Genomic DNA, 18,101 nt, shown 5'->3' with positions numbered 1-18,101 from the left:
CTCACAAGCTGGAGCCTAGAATCTCCCCTGGAACAATCCACATGCACCAAACTCACAAAATCCAAATAAACAGATGCTTATCTGGGCCAGGACCCATCAGAACACAGAGGTCTTTGTCTTGTGAGACATGGACTATCTACCTCTTTCATTTCATAACAGTTTACAGGAAAAAAAAGTTTTCTTCAAAGATTTCAAAATACCCATTTTGCATTATTTTCTCATTTTACCTCCCATGATGAGACAGGAAGGGACTCTATTTGCCCGTATGACACATCACAAATCCAGGACTACCAGTCTTACTTCTTTCCCCAAATCCCAGTTTCCCTTGGTCATAGGGAAAAGCTGGACGTGATAATGAGAAAAAATAGTTCACCTTTGCCAGTTGTCACTGGGGGGCCTGCATTGCGCTCTGAGCTGAATCTCCATCACCTTGCCTGGTCATTATAATGCTCTGAGAATTTATTATGATACCCATTTTACAAACAAGGGCTCAGAGAGTCTAAGAAGAAAAGATCCACACACAGGTGGAAGAGTCAGATCTTGCTAATTCCAAAACTGGTATTCTTAAACCACCATGATGCTGAAATGTATCATCTAAAGGCTGTAGAGCTATTATCTTGATATCTTGTTTCTCTCACCTACCCCACAGAGCTGACTCACTTTGCAAAGGAAAGAGACAGGTGAAAGCTTCACCAAAGGTCACCCAGCAAGGGAAGGGATGGCCTCTGGCCAGGTAATGTCGCATCATTGTTTGGGCTATTATGAAGCTGTGTTGCCTGATGTGGCCTCTGCAAAGCTACCACCTAAGTACATTGTTAGCAGAAAGAGTCAATGGGCGGTGGCAGGCAGTCAGACAGGACAGCAAAGAAGAAGATTAAAATAATTACAGCTCTAATTGATCAGCTCTGCTCAAGAGGAGATTAAAAGGGAAAAGGCATATTGAAGAAGGCACTCGACATCCTCCCTGGGCCAGATTCCATCTGTTACTGTAACCAGCTCTCCTCCCCTCCTCCTGGCTCTCTGTCCAGCAGCCCCTACTGCCAAGCCCCAGGACACAGGCTTGATGAAAGTCATTCTTTTTTTTTTTTTTTACATGCCTTTACATTTGTGGAAGGCATCAGGCCGTGCTCCCGTGAAGAACTGCTTTCACAAACAGCAGGGAAGAAGCAGCTCCCAGCAGCAGACAGTGGCCTCTGTTGGCAATGCTCTAGCATGGAATTGCCAGCAGCATGTGGACAGGGAAGAAGAAGATGACCAGAACAAGGCCAACCAGGGGCAGGGGACTGGAGCAGCAGACCAGCCTGCACCTTGTCGTCTGATAACCTCAGCCTGGCATAACAGACTGGGCTCCAAGCAGCACTGGCTCTGATTTTGGCTTAGCACACTTTCTGACTTAGCTTTTGGCTTATTGTCCTTTGGGAGCAGGTCCAGGGAGCAGTTTTGCCTTGTCCCTGGCACCCTTATGTAGGAATTATAGAGGAAGGGCAGAAGAAGGGATTGGGGCCAGGAAGGATAGAGGAAGGCAGATTAGGAAGGAGTAGCAGCAGCCCCGGCTTTGCCAGGGCCATCTGTTTACACAGAGCCTGAACAAGGTCAAGAGCAGGTGATGGGGGCAGGGAGCAGGAAGAAACCGCCAGGTCACCTTTCTTACATATAGGACAGGTGATCACACCTAGTGGAACGGGAACTGGGTCAAACACTCATCTCGTGTTTAGGCTCACTTCTGACAGCATGGCATGCAAGAGGACCAGAATAATCAGAGACCATAAACCTCAAGGTTCACTTTTACTTTATATTACAGGGGCTCCAGCAAGCATTTGTGCAGGCTTCCAAAGATGGTTGGTCCAAGCAGTCAGGGCAGAGTCAGACATCCATCCACCATATGTGCTGTGGGAGCTGAGAGAAAGACGAATCATTTTTCCCTCTCACTGCCAAGTATAAGCCAGTGTGTCTCAAACTGCAGGGTCCATAACAATCACCAGGGGCTCCTTTTAAAATGCAGATTATGATTGAGAAAGTCCAATATGAAGCCTGAGATTCTCTGTTTCCAACAGGTCCTGAGAGATGCTGATGCCGTCGGTCCAGGGATCAGTTTGAAGAGCAAAATTCTAAACTGTGCTAGAAATAGACTAAAAAGCCTAGATGGGGATCACTCTTAATAATGATAAACAGGTAGTGGAGATCATGGCCTGCAGATAGAATTAATGTTCTCTAGGCTGGGCTCAGTGGCTCACACCTGTAATCCCAGCACTTTGGGAGGCCGAGGCAGGTGGATCATGAGGTCAGGAGTTCAAGACCAGCCTGGCCAAGATGGTGAAACCCCGCCTCTACTAAAAATACAAAAATTAGCTGGGCATGGTGGCAGGTGCCTATAATCCCAGAAACTCGGGAGGCTGAGGCAGGAGAACTGTTTGAACTCAGCGGGGCGGAGGTTGCAGTAAGCCGAGATCATGCCACTGCACTCCGGCTTGGGTGACAGAGTGAGGCTCTGTCTCAAAAAAAAAAAAAAAAAATTAATGTTCTCTCTGTCCTTTTCCCTCCTCCCACCAGTGGGCCATCTTGACATATTCAAGGCATAGCAGGGGAAAAACAGAAGCTATAGAGCTGAGAGAGCTGAGACTTGGCTGGTTCAGCCAGATATAACCTAGGAGGACCACATACCAGTAAAGATTCTTCCAGTTGCAAATGCCAAAACCAACTCAAGTTCAGTGAGGCTGAAGGAGGATTTCTTGATCCATGTAAACAAGTAACAGACAGGTTGGCTCTTGCCTCTGGGATGGCTGGCTGCACCCAGGGTCTGTGCTGGAAGGACTCTTGTTAGTTCCTCATCTTCTGTTTCCTCTGTACTCATTCACTTCTACTAAGCACAGGCCACCATTCCGTCATTCAAATAGCAAGGAATATGCAGGAGATGTTCTGGCCTTGGATCCTTCCATGCTAGAGCTCTGAGACGAAAAAAATATTTCTCTTTTTTAGGTTCAGTTTGGAAAATCCACAAGGATGGTCTTTGGTGAAGCCTGATGGCTAATGAAACCCTTCCTCCTTGTTCAATATGTATTATTCCCTTAAACATCTCATGGGATCAGAGAAGCTGACCCCATCCCTAACTCCCGTGGTAGGTCTATTCTTTAAGCCAATCCAAGTAATCATTTTGCTCTTGAGAATGACTGGTTCCAGAATCCCGACTGAAGCTTATCAATACAGGACATTTTGTTCATTATTGTTATAGGTCTCCAGTTAGCACCTGACTCAATCTTGGTCTATCAGGCTAAAGGAATGGATATTTACTGAAATGGGGAAGACATTTTCTCATTCACTTGCTCTCTCTTCCCTCCTCTTTCTTTCTTTCCAAACATTCACAATGAAAAATAAGACCTCAGTTTCTGGGTAACCATCTTGTGACCATGAGAGAAGCCAGCCTGGAAACAGTCATTACAAGAAGGCCGCAGCTGAGAAAATGACAGAGAGATAGAACCAAAGACATTATTGTACAATGCCTTAGCCATTCCTTCCCTGTACACTTTCTATTATGTGATAAAATAAATCTCTCTATTGTTCATTGAGTTAGAACGAATCATCCCAACTGAGATATCCATCAAGTTCCTGTGCTGATTGTTGAGCCAATCACAGTGGCTGGAGCAAGGGGTACTATGACTGACCTAGCAGAAATTAATGACATGACACCAGGAAGATAGAGTTTCAGAACCGTTAAGAGGAAACACATTGAGGTGGGGCAGTTTTCCGTGATTATGGGGTTGATGCCAGAAATAAGGAATGAGGGAAAAATGCTAAGTAGAAATAAAACAGTGGTCCACTATTGTGATGCAGACATATACATTATTAAGTGTATCTAGCATCAGAAGTGCTATTAGAGAAGTTTGCAAACTGACCCACAGTCACTTTGCAAACTTCTCTAATAGCACCTCTGATGCTGGATACACTTAAAAATGTATAGTCTCAAAGAAGGGAGTAGTGGAGACCACGTGGGAGAATCAGGCAAGGTTTCACAGAGGCGATAATGCCTCAGCTGAGTTGTATTGGTTACCTATTATTGTATAACAAACAATACAAAAACTTAGTGATTTAGAATAACAAATAACATATATTATCTCACGTGGTTTCCATGGGCTAGGAATTTGGGAGGAATCGCTCAACAGGTTGCAGTCAAGATGTTGCAGATCTGGTCAGACCAGAGCTGGTTACCTGAAGGCATGGCCAAGCTTGAAGATACACTTCCAAATGGCTCATTCACATGCCTGGCAAGTTGATGCCATCTGTTGGCAGGAGGACTTACTTTGTGCCCTATCCCATGAACCTCTCCACAGAGTTGCTTGAGTGTCCTCACAACATGGCAGCTAATTCACCCAATGTGAGTGATCCAAGAGAGAGCAAAGTTGAAGTCACAATGTTTGCTATGATTGAAGTCATGCTCCTTCATTTCCTCAATATCCTATTCCATATGGGAGGTGACAGCATAGGAATCAATATCAGGCAATGAAAACCACTGTGGACCATCCTGGAGGCTGACTACCACGTGGGTCTTGGGAAAAGAGTTCGTATTATCTATGATGAGGGAGTGCAGACAAAGCAAAGAAGGAGGATGTTTGGAGAGGGGTAGTCTTTGAGTGGAGCGTTTAGGGATGAGAAGGGTGAATGGAGATATACTGGGAAAGCAGAAAAGATAAAACACTTATTAAATGTTTTAAATTAATTTTTAAAATGTCATGTGTTCTGCTGGACAAAGAAGTGAGGGAGAATCAATGAAATAGAAGACATAGTCCCTAAAGAATTTTTTTCTAATGAAGGGAGGGTAAGACATGTAAAATAGTTGAGGAAATAAAATTATTCTCTCCAAAAGGGAGAAAAATTTTTAGCTTTTGTGAAGATTATTATTTGTACAAAGACAATGATCTTATTCACCAAGAGAAGACTCACTGGGCTGAAGAGTGGAGTTCATTATTCTCCAACAAAGAAGGCTTGAAAAGTGAGTAAGTCTCTAGATATCTTTGCTTGGAAAGGTTCACATGGGGATACCATCAGCCTTGCCAAGAGTCAAGGGAATGAGATGAAGAATCTGAATTCCCTAGAAGTCCCATAATTAATCACTAGCTCTCCTGTCTTGAAATTCAGTGTTTCTCAAAGACAGAGACTGGGAATTTCTTGTTTTTGCGCATCCATCACTCAGCACATAACTCCTGACATTTATCTGTATTGACTAACTGACTAAGCACCATCTCTCAGTCTCCAGGCTGCGCCCCGGGTTGAGACTCTTATAGAGGAACAGAGCAGAGTCAATCCAAAGAGCCCTTTGTACTTCCGCCAACCTCAGCATTGTTTGTGTGTATGGAGAGGCATCGTGCACAGGGACATGAGGCCTGCATTTGCAGGTCCTTAAGTTTCATAGCAGCATTCAGTGAGGAATTATCTGGGATAATCAATCTGGCAGAACCACTCTTGTAACCAGCAAGTTCCCTCTGCTTACGATCTTCATAGATGGAGGTCACCAATAGAAGTGTCTTGATACTGTTTTTGAGAATAATAATGCTTCAAATATTTGGAGCACCATTTCTCTAAAGCACTCAAAACACTTTCCACTTGGGGCTTTCATGACTGTTTATAGCACTTAGCTCTTCAGGTTTGCCAGAAACCAACTTAGGGTGAAAATTATCAGTATTGTTAAATATACACAATACATACTCCTGGAACACTTGTCAAACATTGTTCCACAAGTAACAAAAATGTACTTTCAAGCACTCAACAAAAGGAGACTTCAACAGCAGACTTCAGTCTAATTGTGTCAGTGAGAAGCCAACCTAAATAGCGTTCTTTAGAGGAACGATGTCACGCTCCATTTCCACTGCCTATTTTAGGAGCCTCGTTGTTTCTCCCCTGGACTGCTGCAGTAGTCTCCTAATTTGCCCCTATCTCAGTCCTGAGTGATAGAACTTTCTGTGATGTTCTATGTCAGCACTGTCCAATATGGAAGCTATGAGCCACATACAACCAGTGAGCACCTGAAATGGGGCCCGTGCAATGGAGAAACTGAGTTTTTACATTTAAATTTTTTAAATGTAAATGTAAATGGCCACATATGCTCATGGCTGCTGCATTGATCAGCACAGCGGCAGATTCTCCACAGCTCACCTAGCTGATGTCCTCAGCTACCAGGCTTACAGGCATGAGGCCAGTGACAAAATGCACAGAATAGGGGAGTAACAGTTTGTAGAAAACTTGAGACAGACACAGAAACCTGGATCTGCCATTCACAGATCTCCTTTTCTTTTTTTTTTTCTTGAAGAAAAAGTTTGAAATCTTTAATTTTTTATGATGTTAAATCTCTATCATGAAAAGTTCATTAAAACGAAATATCTTGGAGCCAAACCAACCCCTCCTGCTGGTTTCATTCAGCCCATGGGCTACCAGTTTGCAAGCTCTACTCTAGTTAACTTCCTAAGAGCAAGCATGACTTTATTATACCTCTGCTCCATCACCTCTCAATAAAACCCAAAAGTCCAACCTGCTACTTAAGGCTTTCTCAGCATGCCCTCAAGCTCTCTGTCCCACCTCCCAGGCACTAGCCATCCACTTGTGCTGGATGGATCTTGGGGTTAGTTCCACACTTCACTTTCCCGTTCCCTTAAATAAAACTCACTTCTCCTTCTATGATGCTCACTGTCTGCCTGGTCACAAAGCCAGGGATCAACACACCTGCTACTTAAGACTAGAATTTAGTCCCTGGAAGCCAAACTCATCCAATCCTGGTATGAGTGCTGAGCCTGGCCTGTATCAGCTACTTACTTCATGAAGCTTTGTCAAAACTGGACAGACTGAACAGAGATGGCTTAGTTTGCCTTTTCATAGTAGTTTCCAGAACTCCTCATACAATGTTGAAGCTGCATCATTGCCTGGGGTAATACCTGAGTTTTGTTGCTTCATGCCAAGAAAACTAAGGACACGGACACACATAAGGAGTGAGTTTAAGAGCTGAGGTTTAATAGACGAAAGAAAGAGAAAGGAGAACTGAGAGAGAGAGACAGAGACAGAAAGAGATGCCCGAATGGGACTTCTGACCCAAGGTGGAATGCACCGGATTTTATAGACAGGCTTGTAGAGGCAGCTGTTTACATAGGGCCCAAAGATTAGTTGAACCAGGTGTGATGTTTACATAGTACGTGGGGCATACTGCCCCACCCTAATCTTATTATGCACATGGGGTCTTTGCCTGGCCGGAGCCATGTTGTCTTCTCCTTACTCTACAGGTGGTTTGGCAAAGAGAAGAGAAGATGGAGTCGCCATTTTGAACACGCCTGGTCCAAGGTAGCCTTTTCCTACAGGCACAACTGCCAACATTCACCTGTGCAAGCTTCTAGTTTGCCTTTCTATGTCTGCAGCTCAATTTTACAGGCTGCTCTTTGTTAGAAAAGAAATGATTTTCAGGCTACTTTTCATTAAAACAAAACCCTACTGAGGACTTCCTTACCCTCACTATCTGCCTAAATAAATTCTTTTTGACTCATATCAACATGAACACTTGGTGTGTTTGGGATGACAGGCAAGTCACACGAGGGACGACAACACAGCTAACTTAGGGAACAGCATGTTGTTTGAGTTTGTGGTCACATGGTAGCAAAATCCTTGCTTTTTCATAGCTCAAAGCAGCCAGGAACCCAAAAGGAAAGAAATTACATCCTAACCAACCCTAAAGAAAATAACAAAACAACTTAGTCAATGTGTAACAACCCCAGAGGAAGTACATAACAATGGTGGTTATTCTTTCAGAGTAAAAGAATAAAGAATACCAGAGGCAGTTTTATTCTCCCTGTTTTTAAAACATTGCTAACAAAAAACTTATTTTCAATTCAAAAGTAAGCATGATTATTGAAGGAAAAAAAGAGAATGGCAAAAGAAGAAAAAAACAGTCACTCATAGTCCCATGATTCCTCAAATAACAATAATACATGCATTGGGCTTTTCTGAATCTTCCGTGTAGTATTTTCTTTCTTTCTTTCTTTCTTTTCTTTTTGCTAGTATTTGATATTCTGTTTTAAATTATCATTATAGTAGGGTAATTTTTTCTGTTGTTAGACATCTAAACATAATTTCACTTTTATACTATTCCCCAAGTGGATATACTGTTAACCACACTTTAGTTGGCCACTTAAATTATTTACAATTTGCATTCCTATAAATAAAGCTTGCAGAATATCTTTATGAATACAACTTTTTCCATAGTTAGAATTATTTACTTAGAAAAGATCTTAAAAAGTACAATTCCTGGGGCAAAAAATTTGAATATTTCACTGGACGTAACATATTATATGTAAACTCACCACTTTTAGGTTGAGACCTCAGACCTGGAAAATGAATTTAGCGAAAGGAAGGAAAAGTGAGCTGTCAATCAGCACAGTCTTTCTCACGTTCCTTCATAATATACCTTATTTTATGCCAATATATATGCTGTGGTGCATAGCAAACATGATCACAAATTCTTTCCATTGTTGTTTCCTTCTGCAATGTGACTTGGAAGCTCCATCCATCAAGATATGGCAGCTTTATCCATGTGGCCTGACTTGGTTAATAGACATCATCACACATGATGAAAACAGAGGCTTGAAATGTGCTTGTTCAAGAAGGCTTGCCCTCTGGCTGCCTTTGGAACTGAGCTTCCATGTGAAGAAGCCTGGAATAGAAGACATGGAGCAGATGAGGCACCCTATCTGGTTCCCCCAAGACCAACCTGCCTGCAATCACCAGACACATAAGTGAGGCCATCCTGGACATCTAGCTCCCACCAGGCCATAAACACCTGAAAGAGCCCAGCAGATATCAATGAAGCCGCTCAACCTACCCAGAGAATTGTGAATTAAATTAAACTGTTGCTTTAGATTACTAGGTTTAGGGTTAGTTTGTTATGCAGTGAAAGCTAACTGATACAGACATAGATTCTAAAACAGAATGAAATAATCAACATACCTGTACCATCAAGGCTGCAGAAAACAATTTCTGCACTTACATGTCTTCAAGATCTCAAACTCATAGCCAGCAGCTCCTTGTCAGCTGACAATATGTCCTTACCATGTTACATATACCAACAAGTTCATTTTAAAGTAGTGTTTAAACAAATCTGCTAACTACTTCCCTGCAAACACAATTCTTCCTTCAAAAGCAGAGCCTTTTGTAAATTTTAGTTTTGGATGTAACAAAGGTCCCCATTTTCCTCTCATACTGTCTTGGAGCCTGGCTACCTAAGGGAAGAAAGGGACAAATAAACAACTGTGTGAACTCATATTCTGGACCCATTCAAGAAAACTCTGATTCGCATCATCAAATACAGGTAATATTCCATCTCCCTACTTCCCCACGTCCCACCAGGGGCCAGGTCCTGTGAGCTGAAGGAACCTGTTAAGCTATAAAGGGGAAGAGAGAATAAGTGTGTTCTGAGCATGGGACCCATCTAGGCAATATGCCGTATGGGTGAACTCAACTTGCTGAATTTATCCATTTTCCAAAATATTACAGAGACTGTTACCCTTGCTATTTCCTCACGAGATCCCAGAAAGCAGCCCCTTTCCAACTGAGTGGAAAGCTCCTTTAAATGGGTCCCTCTGTGCTGGAAAGGAGTCACAGTGCCCCTTGCCTGTCCACACTAGCTCTGATGGAGAGCAGCTCCTGTTACTCTGACCATGTCTTTCATAGGCTGACAGCAGGAGGTCTGAGGGTTTGGCTGGGTTACTACTCCTATGGCACACAGAAGAGGCAGCGTCCTTCTCCCTAGAACCTGGCAATGCTCCTGGAGAATAATTGGAGTCCAAGTACCAGTTATCATTCAAAGATTTTGCAACCTGGGCAAGTCACTTAACACCACTGAGTCTCAACCTCCTTAACCATTTCACTGATTTCCCAAGGGGACTAAGATAGCACAAAGACAATTTTCAAAGGCAGAGTGTTAAGTGGGATTCGCACTAATCTTGACAATTGGCAAAGGGTAGTACTGAACAGATTCTATTTTTAAAAGCACTATCTAGTCTTCTATCAGACTTTAAAAGGCTGTCCAAATTCTTTACTGTAAAATCTTGTTGTACAGGAAATTGCAACATACAATTGGTCAATTTCAGTTGCTGGAACTTAAAGTTTTGCTTTAATGGGTTTTTGTCCTGCAACAGTTAGTTGAATCACAATATGTGGAATGTAGCTTCTGAAAAGCTCTTAAGACATGTGTATTTGAGAATCTATGCTAATCAATTGTCCAAAATGGCAACAGAAGTCACCCAAACCAAATTAAGCCTGTTTCTAGCTTTCTTTCTAAACACTTTTTGTGGCAATTGTAAATGGGACTTCATACCTGATTTGGTTCTTGGCTTGACTGTAGGCATATAGGAATGCTAGTGATTTTTGCACGTTGATTTTGTATCCTGAGACTTTGCTAAAGATGTTTGTCAGCTTAAGAAGCTTTTGGGCTGAGACTATGGGGATTTCTAGATATAAGTTAATGTCATCTGCAAACAGGGATAGTTTGACTACCTCTCTTCCTGTTTGGAATGTCCTTTATGTCTTTCTCTTGCCTGATTGCGCTGGCCAGGACAATACTATGTTGAATGGGGTGGTGAGAGAGGGCATGCTTGTCTTGTGCCGCTTTACACGGAGAATGCTTCCAGCTTTTGCCCATTCAGTATGATGTTATCTGTGGGTTTGTCATATAAGGCTCTTGTTATTTTCAGGTATGTTCCTTCAATACCTACTTTATTCAAATTTTTTAAACATGAATGATATTGAATTTTAATGAAAACCTTTCTGCATCTATTGAAATAATCATGTGGGTTTTGTCTTTAGTTCTGTTTATGTGATGAATCACATTTATCGATTTACATATGTTGAACCAACCTTGCATCCCAGGGATAAAGCCTTCTTGATCTTGGTGGATAAGCTTTTGGATGTGCTGCTGGACTGTTTGCCAGTATTTTGTTGAGGATTTTTGCATTGATATCCATAAAGGATATTGGCCTAAAGTTTTCTTTTTTCGTTGCATCTCTGCCTCGTTTTGGTATCTGGATGATGCTGTCCTCATAGAATGAGTTAGCAAAGAGTCCCTCCTCCTCAATGTTTTTGGAACAGTTTCATTAGGAATGGTACCAGCTCTTCGTTGTACACCTGGTAGAATTCAGTTGTGACTCCATCTGGTCCTAGTCTTTTTTTGGTTGATAGGCTATTTATGACTGCCTCAATTTCAGAACTCATCATTGGACTGTTCAGGGATTCAATTTCTTCCTGGTTCAGTCTTGGGAGGGTATATGTGTCCAGGAATTTATCCATTTCTTCTAGATTTTCTAGTTTATGTGCATAGAGGTGTTCATAATATTCTCTGATGGTTTTTTGTATTTCTGGGTGATCAGTGGTAATAACCCCCTTGTTTCTGATTGTGTTTATTTAAATATTCTCTCTTTTCTTCTTTATTAATCTAGCTAGTAGTCTATTTTATTAATTTTTTTAAAAACCAACTCCTGGATTCATTTATCTCTTGAATGGTTTTTCATGTCTCAATCTCCTTCAGTTCAGGTCTGATTTTGGTTATTTTTTGTCTTCTGCTAGCCCTGGGATTTGTTTGTGCTTGGTTCTCTAGTTGTTTTAGTTGCGATGTTAGGTTTTTGATTTGAGATCTTTCTAGCTTTCTGATGTGGGCCTTTAGTGTTCCCATTCACAATTGCCCCCAAAAGAATAAAATACCTAGGAATACAGCTAACGAGGGAAGTAAAAGATCGCTACAAGGAGAACTACAAACCACTGCTCAGAGAAATCAGGGATGACACAAACAAATAGAAAAACATTCCATGTTCATGGACAGGAAGAACCAATATCATTAAAATGGCCATACTGACCAAAGTAACTTGTAGATTCAATGCTATTTCTGTTAAACTACCATTGAGATTCTTCACAGAACTAGAAAGGCTATTTTAAAATTCATATGGAACCCAAAAAAGCCTAAATAGCCAAGGCAGAGAGGACAAAGCTGGAGGCATCACACTACCCAACTTCAAGCTATACAACAGGACTACAGTAACCAAAACAGCATGATACTGATACAAAAACAGACACATAGACCAATAGAACAGAATAAAGAACCCAGAAATAAGATCACAAACCTACAACTATCTGATCTTTAACAAACCTGACAAAATCAAGCAATGGGGAAAGGATTCCTTATTAATAAATTGTGCTGGGATAACTGGCTAGCTATATGTAGAAGATTGAAACCGGATCCTTTCCTTACACTATATACAAAAATTTACTGAAGATGGCTTGAAGACTTACATGTAAAACCCAAAACTATAAAAACCTTGGAAGACAAGATAGGTAATGCCATTCAGACATAGGCATGGGCAAAGATTTCCTGATGAGGACACTAAAAGCAATTGCAACAAAAGCCAAAAATGACAAATGGAATCTAATTACAATAAAAGATCTTCTGCACAGCAAAAGAAACTATCAACAGAGTGAACAGACAACCTAAGAATGGAAAAAAATTTTCATAATCTATGCATCTGACACAGTTCTAATATCTAGCATCTATAAAGAACTTAAATTTACAATAAAAAACAACCCCATTAAAAAGTGGCAAAGGACATAAACAGACACTTTCAAAAGAAGACATACATGCTGCCGACAAACATGAAAAAAAGCTCAACATCACTGATCATTAGAGAAATGCAAATTAAAACCACAACGAGATACCATCTCACAGCAGTCAGAATGGCTAGTCTTAAAAAGTCAAAAAATAAAAGATGTTGGCAAGGTTGTGGAGGTAAAGGAGTGCTTGTGCACTGTTGACGGGAGTGTAAATTCGTTCAACCATTGTGGAAGACAGTGTGGCGACTCCTCAAAGGCCTAAAGACGGAAATACCGTTTGACCCAGTAATCCCATTACTAGGTATATACCCAAAAGAATACAAATCATTCTTTTATGAAGAAACATGCATGCATATATGTTCATTGCAGCACTATTCACAATAGCAAAGACATGGAATCAACCTAAATGATCATGAATGATAGACTGCATAAAGAAAATGTTGTACATATATACCATGGAATACTATGCAGCCATAAAAGGGAATGAGATTATGTCCTCTGCAGAGGCACAGATGAATCTGGAGGCCATTATCCTCAGCAAACTCATGTAGGAACAGAAAGCCAAGTACTGTATGTTCTTACTTATAAGTGGGAGCTAAATGATGGGAACACATGGACACATAGAAGGAAACAACAGATACTGGGGTCTATCAGAGGGTGGAGGGTGGAAGGAGGGAGAGGATCAAAAAAATAATTAATGGATACTAGACTTAATACCTGGGTGATAAAATAATCTGTACAACAAACCCTCCTTACACAAGTTTACCTATGTAACCATCCTGCACATGTACCCAGAACTTAAAATAAAGGTTTTAAAAAATGCTATTTTCAATGCCAACAAAACACATGTTATTACATTGAAAATATGATCCTTGAAATTTTAAGAATAAACTTTTGTTCAAAAGCCTAAATAAAGCTTCTAAAGATTAAAAAAATATAAATTAAAAAATACTTTAATTTTCCCCAAATTCTGGCTGAAAAAATCCACTCACTCTCCCTCAGTGCCAATTGTTTGCATCTTCTACTGCTGCCACAGAAAATTTCCATGGACTTAATGTCTTCAAACAACATAAATTTAGTGTTGTATTTTTCTGTAGGTCAGAAATCCAACGTGGGTCTCACTGGGCTAGAGTCAGGATGTGGACAGGATATGTCCTTTCTGAAAGATCTAAGGGAGAATTTATTTCTTTGCTTTTTCCAGCTTCTAAAGTCACCCACATTCCTCAGCTCATGGTCCCCATTTTCCATCTCCAAAGCCAGCAATGTAGCAACTCTGAGCCTTCCTCCATCATCACATTTCTTTCTGACCATAGTCAAGAAAGACTGCTTTTAAGAAATCATGTGATTATCTTGGGTGTACCCCAGTGATCTAGGAAAGTCTCCCCATCTCAAGACCCTTAATCACATCTACAGAGCCCCTTTTGCCATGTAGGAACCCATACTCACAGGTTCCTAGGATTCCGACATAGTACAGAGTAAATGCCCCTGATAGCAATAAGTCAAGCATACTCTGGGAATGACCTTGTGTGGGAGACACACCTGAATGTGTGTTCCGAGCTAGGGAATCCGGGCATGGACAACCCAGAGATTCATTCCTTGTCTATGAGGGAACATCTGAGCCCCCGTCAGCCAGTCCCGTGGACCTTGGGCCATACAGGGGATTGAGGCCCTGCATTTTGGGATAAACGAAGGTTGTCAGGTGGAGGTCATTAAGGGGAGGGTGTTAAGTAAAAAATGCTGTATGAACAGCATGCTGTTTGCACACAGTTGTGGTTTTCCTGTCCAGCCCACTGCCACTGGACTCTCTCCCCTGTATGTGAGCCCCTAACCAGACCCCATGTCCCATTTCCCGGCTCTGGGTCTCTTCTTCAGCCTCTTGAACCTGGTGCCTTCCCTATTAATGTTAATAGGGGTTTGGCACAACACATGGACATCTTTGTGGGGCCGTGATTCTGCCTACAATGCCCCTTCACTCATGTCTTCTACCTCCTGAATGCCTTGACAACTACTCTTCATCTACCAAACTTCAAACCCCCTTTTCATGCCTCAAGTGCCATCTCCTTCAGGAAGCTTTTCCTGCTCAGTCTGAATGGAAGTAATCTCTCCTCTGAATTCCTTTAGTGCCTATCTGCCCCGATCCCTTGGCAATCTAGCTTTTTAAACTCTACATCCTTCAGTTCCTCACCTCATCTTTTGGAGCCCTCTTAAAGAAAGGAGGACATCCATGTGAACATTGCAAAGATCCAAGATTCTCAATTACACATTTTTAAAGGCTCACAATATTTAGAAATCATAACTGCTTAATTGATCAAAACTGCCTTGTGCTAAATGTACTTTAATTTGCAGGGCAACCTAAAACAATTAAAAAGACATATATACTTTGCAGTAACCTGGAAAATATCTTTTTGAAGTCAAAAAAGATCATGGGAGAAAGCAGTTTGTTCTCTTAAGCTCATAAAGCAATGGAGTATTGACGCCAGTTTATACAGATCACAGAAAACCCTTCTCAGCAACCTATGGAGAGGCTCTGGTATCTTCCCGAAAGCCTCACCTTCTTCATGATCCTTCTGTCAAATGGCTCCTCCAAATGTCTTCTCTCCATCCTAGACTTTCTGGTAACAAAGATCTCATCCCATTTTCAGGATCTTAAGTTGTCTTAAGTTGCATATACCACAGAAAAATTGCTGTCAATCAAGGTTATAAAATATTTTATGCAAGCAGGCAGTGAAAAGGAGATTAGGAAGGGCCTAGAAAAATTAGCTGAACCAACGGAGAAATACAGAACAAGTCTGTATGCGAGTATGAAGAAATCAGGTGATTTGGCCTTTAGAAAACTAAGTCCCTCAGGAGAGTGCCTCGGGGAGGGCGTGTGGAATTCTAAAGTACTCCTCTTTTCCAGATCACTTCTTTTACTTTGGTTTAAGCATATAATATAGGTTATCACCTAAAATGCAGTTTCCTGTGCCTAAGATGAGAGTGGCTGTGTTCTGTGTGTGCAGGACCCTGGCAGGGAAGAGTATATGAAGCTGGTTCTACTATAACACTTCTATAAAACTTCAAAAGCTAGAACTAGACTCCACAGGTAGAAAAAAAAAACAGGAAATGCAGTTCAATAATAGGAAGACATTTTTAAAAGTCAGACCTGTCCTCAAATGAAGTAGGTGACCTCAGAGAGGTCACTGTGTGCATGACTCTGGTGCAGGGATGGTGGACAGCCCCATGACATCTTCTAGACTTTGATCAAAGGGACGATTGCTTTTGAGGGTAAGGGACACAACTCTGACCCTAGGGAGGCTAGAAAACACAGGCCTGGGGTGGGTTGCAGACACCTTATCTAAGTTCAGAGAAAATGAAGAGGACCCTCCTGCCTCTATTTCCTAAGAGAAGCAGGGTGTGACTGAATGGCTGCAAATATTCTGATTCTGGTGTCCTGAACTTCGTGTCTGGGCCCTCCACACACTCACACGCAATGAGGCTATCAGCAGAGCCTCAGAGGGAAGACAAGCATCTTATGGTAAGTGGCAAAGCAACTTGCTGGTGTGATTCCCAAACCCTCTTAGCAGGTGCCAGCGAATAGCCTTTGCAGACAAGGAGATGGATATAGAAGTGAAGAACATCACATTACTGGACTCAGCAGAGAGCAGTGCTGTTTAAGATACCACCAAGGTGGCTTTAATGAGAGAAACCTCAATGACAAAAGCTGAGAGAACACAACAGGATGTTCTAGGAGAAAATCTCCAAATGAGCTTGCTCTCCCCAGTACCTTCATGCAAAGATTTTTCTTATTTGAAGAACAGTTTTTCTTAAGCAAAGATGCTGCATCTTTGAATGAAATTTAGGCTAATGCCTGCATAACATATATATTATATATATATGCAAAGCAGTGCCTGGAACATTGTAATAAATGTCCCATAACATCGTTATTACATTCATCCTGAGGGAAAATGGGCAGAACTGCAAATATCTTGATTAAAACACTTGTATTTAAGGACCCTACTTACACTTTTTGATAAGTACACTTTCACAGATGGATAAGGAATGCTTGGATTTTTCATCTCAAATACAGCAAAAGTGAGTTATAACTGTATTTCACTATGGGCCTGGGCTGTGATTTCCACCCCAGGGAAAGAGGGAGAGAGAGACAGAGACAGAGAGAGAGAGAGATACTGAGAGAGAGAAGCAGAGAGAGAGAGAGAGGGAGAGAGAGAGAGAGAGAGAGAGAGAGCATAGGAAGACAGGGATAGGAGGAACAGAGAAAGAGAAAGGGAGGAAAATATTCTTATCCCTCTACAGACTTGGCTACAGGACATGGATGTGGATAAGGCCCTTCTCTTTTCAGTCCAAAACTTTGAGTGACCAACAGTTTCTTTAGGACTCACCATAATTCAGATAAAAGATGGACTGGAGGCAGTATGAGTGTTACCTATATGTTCTTTGCCTTTATAGTGGATTGCACATGTGTATACTTTTAACCGATAACATTCTCTTACAGTGTTGAATGTGCATTTCACTGTGATCAACAAACTCAAAAAATGACCTTGCACTGAGAAGACTAAAGAGTCTCCCCAACCAAGATTTGACAAATACTTGAGCAAAACCTGTGTTTCTGCACCTCTCAAGGAGCTTGGAGCACTGGGAAATTTTTAATGAGGAGTGTTATCTGGATTATTCTCACTAGTGTGCTGGTAAACAACAGTAGCTTTCCAGGGTGGGGCTGGGGAGTCCTCATTTGTAGCATTTGCCAATTTCTATGGTTTAAAAAATCCTACCATGACTAATTTCAAGCTACCAATGGCTCATGAATTTCCTCAAAATTCAACAGTCACCTCTCGTGAATCAGAATGAACTGGTTCACACCACTGAATCTATTCTCATCTGCCTGTGGCAAAAGAAAATGTAACTGTTGGTAGCCTAAGTATTCCCCCTCCCTATTTTTTTTTAATCAAATGTCCTTTTTCCATCACAGTCATTACATCTGCAAGGGTCAGCCCATGGCATTATCCAGTGCAAGCTTTTACTCAGGGCTCAAACAAGCAGTATGGAGACCCATGAAAAGCACGCAGGCCTTCTTCTTGCCAGTTCTCATTGATTTATTAAATGAAATGTTACCCACATGGCCATGCCACAATTTGGCCAGTAGCTCCAGTTTCAAATAGATTCTTAAAATTCAGAGCACACAATTCCTGTGTTTGAGACTTGTTCTGTCTTCTTTCGTCAGAGGCACCTGGAAGTAATGTGAGGATTTGTCTTTGGGATGCAAGAGGGTACACATGGGAACACAGTGGGAGAATCCCGGGACTACCTGCCTCCACCTTTGAGCTTGTTCATCCTCATCCTCTTTTCAACCAGTGTAGAGAGGACAAGAGACAGAAGAGAATCTGGGGAACCTGCTATCATATATAAACAAATTCTTTTCATAATTTTAACAAAAGAGGAAATTCTATGTTTAAAACTAGGAACCCAGTATTCCTTTGGATCAA

The sequence above is a fragment of the Rhinopithecus bieti genome, unplaced genomic scaffold (genome assembly GCF_001698545.2).
Source record: "Rhinopithecus bieti isolate Rb0 unplaced genomic scaffold, ASM169854v2 scaffold_25396, whole genome shotgun sequence".
In the NCBI taxonomy this organism is placed as follows: domain Eukaryota; kingdom Metazoa; phylum Chordata; class Mammalia; order Primates; family Cercopithecidae; genus Rhinopithecus; species Rhinopithecus bieti.
Note: the sequence above shows the minus strand (reverse complement) of the source record.